This window comes from Apodemus sylvaticus, chromosome 10 (genome assembly GCF_947179515.1).
Source record: "Apodemus sylvaticus chromosome 10, mApoSyl1.1, whole genome shotgun sequence".
NCBI lineage: Eukaryota > Metazoa > Chordata > Mammalia > Rodentia > Muridae > Apodemus > Apodemus sylvaticus.
This window is the reverse complement of record NC_067481.1, coordinates 61,751,201-61,753,734: the sequence shown is the minus strand read 5'-3', so window position 1 is coordinate 61,753,734 and position 2,534 is coordinate 61,751,201. Positions and strand designations below refer to the sequence as shown.

Genomic DNA, 2,534 nt, shown 5'->3' with positions numbered 1-2,534 from the left:
CAGAGTGAGACAAGTATTAAAAGGCATGATCACACACAGCTGTGGTGTAAACCAGACAATCTCAATAGTTTCTGGGCTCAGGCCCTGCTAATCATGTGATCCACGCCTTGACTCTGGTTCTTAAATATTAACTCTGATAGACTACTTTGGAAGCAGCCCCCTCTTTCAGAGTATAATGCGGAAAAACAGAGGCTGCTTCTAGAAGGCATTTCTAAATTATTGAATCTTACAGACTTGGATAAGACGGACCCATATACTGGCTCCGTTTGTTATTAAAGCCATAGGCATGCCCAAGGGTCATGTAATTTTCTAATGTAGCCACTAGAGGGCGGTGCCAGACTGCAAATTGGCCTTCTACAACCCACATCCTAAACCTTAGAGAATTACACTTGCAAACATTCGTTAGCTTTTTTTCTTCAATATAATCTAGAAGCTAGAAATCCTTTCTAACAAAGAAGTTAGTCACTAAATGGACACCTGCTGAGGCGGCTTCACTCAGAGATAGACGCGAATCATTTAAAAAGTGTTCTTGCCTGGAGCGCCTCTTCCTCAGCCTGGTGTGGTTTGAAGGGGCAGAACCTTAGAAGTGCCGGTGAGGAGGGGTCACTGGAGACAGGAAATTGTCCTACAATCCCTGGAGAGTTGTCATGAAAGGAGTAAGCCTGTCTCTTTTGCTCTCTTTCTGACCCTCGTGCTCAAGACCGGACTCTTTTCCCACGCAGGATTCTGTCGCAGGCCTTGAAAACTTTGTCACTGCTGCCTGGACTCTCAGCCTCCGTAGTTAGGTGTAAACACATTTTTTTTGTTGTTGTTCTTTATGAAGTTAACCTTTTATTGCAGTGATGAAGATCACCAATTTGTGTCAGTGCACGCACATACACACAAATAAAAATATAAGTTTTCTTTCTCTTCCCCCACCTTTTCTTTTTCAGAATAACACGTTTTTATAGAATGTATGGTTATTTTGATCTTCGTATAATGGGAAAACAAATCCTTGCTAATTTTAAATAAGATGAGTTGGTGTTTAAAATTGATCACTGAAAAAACGTGTACACACACACACACACACACACACACGAGCGTGTGCACACACAGAAGTCCCCAGCAAATTCTGCTTTTGTGATAATGATGTTGCAAGGATAGAATATTATCTGACAGATAGATCTTTTAAAACCTTATTTATTCATATGGGAAGGGAACTTTTAGCAGTTCATAATCTTGAAAAGTTGATATTTAAAATAAAATGTTTTCACAGAATCAATTCTTGGGATGTAATGCTAAAAAAGAGATTCCTTGATTATAAACATTTGAAAGGTTGAAGAATCTAATGACTTTGGAGTTTGTGTTTGGCAGTGAGTTAAACAGGAAGGACAGGGGCTTCCTGTCACAGCCAAGGAGACTATGACTTAGAATCCCTTTAAAACCTGAAGGTTAGATATGGGAAAAGAAGCCAGCATCATTAGAAATACTCCAGAAAATCTTCCCAAGGCAACTGAGAGAAAAATTTATTTATAAGAATTTTGATTCCTCAAATTCCTGGATTTTAAGTCTCTGCCGCCCTCCAGAGCTTGAAGTGTGTGAGCATAGGACTTCAGCGAAAATGTCACCCCCACCTCAGGCTAAAGAATGACTGTGTGAGGGCCGGTATTGAAGCCCCCAGCACCTGGATCAACACTAACCAGCCAACCAAACAAAACTCTGAGAGTTCAAAACTTAATTCTTCATTCTGTTGTTCCTCTTTATGTGTTTAATTAAATATACTTGTACAAGCACGCTGGTATAAAGTACAGTGAACTTCCATTCCATTTCCAGCTTCCATTTCATCATTGATTTGGCTCTTTGCTTAATTTAATTCCGATCCCAATGCTGAGATGGTTTTGCACTTAAGTGGTCAAGTTTCTTGTCTGCACAGAGAAGAATTATGTAAATGACTTGTCTGTATATTTGAAAATGCCAGGGCTTTGACCTTTCTAGCTCACTGAGACGATTGTGGGAAAACAGGTACTCATGACCCCGACGTGATTTGAACACGCAACCTTCTGATCTGGAGTCAGACGCGCTACCATTGCGCCACGAGGTCACTGATACACGTTGAATTTTGTGTCCCCTAAGGCTCCAGCATCCTGGCGGCTTCCTCATGCAACTCCTTCTCCTGGACCCGTGCGCACTGTTCCAAGGCTTCGCGGTGATCCCAGCCACCCAGGCAGGTCCTGTCCCCAGGGCGGCGAGGAAGGAAAACCGATCCCCAGGTCACACTCGCACAATTTAGAACGGAATTGTGTCATTTTTTCCCCTCTTCCTTCTCTAGCTATAAAACTTAAACGTATCGAAAATTGGAAATCACGGAAAAGGCTAGCATCATAAAAACGGGTAACCACGCCCACCGCCCTTAGCGTTCGGAAGCCAGCAGCTGGTGAAGGGGCGGGGCCAGCCCTGCAGTCAGCCACAGCTTTGGCCGCTAGGCGGCGGGCGCTGCCTCCTCTGTACACCAGGACCTGCTGGTTTACACACAAGTGCACCCACAAACACGGTGC

General features: G+C 43.4%; 1 non-coding gene across 1 annotated transcript; it reads right to left on the bottom strand.

The window, feature by feature from the left end:
- Nucleotides 1-2,008: 2,008 nt before the first annotated feature.
- On the bottom strand, nucleotides 2,009-2,080 carry Trnaw-cca (transfer RNA tryptophan (anticodon CCA)). Its single transcript has one exon. It is a non-coding gene; the product is annotated as a tRNA-Trp (tRNA).
- Nucleotides 2,081-2,534: the final 454 nt, after the last annotated feature.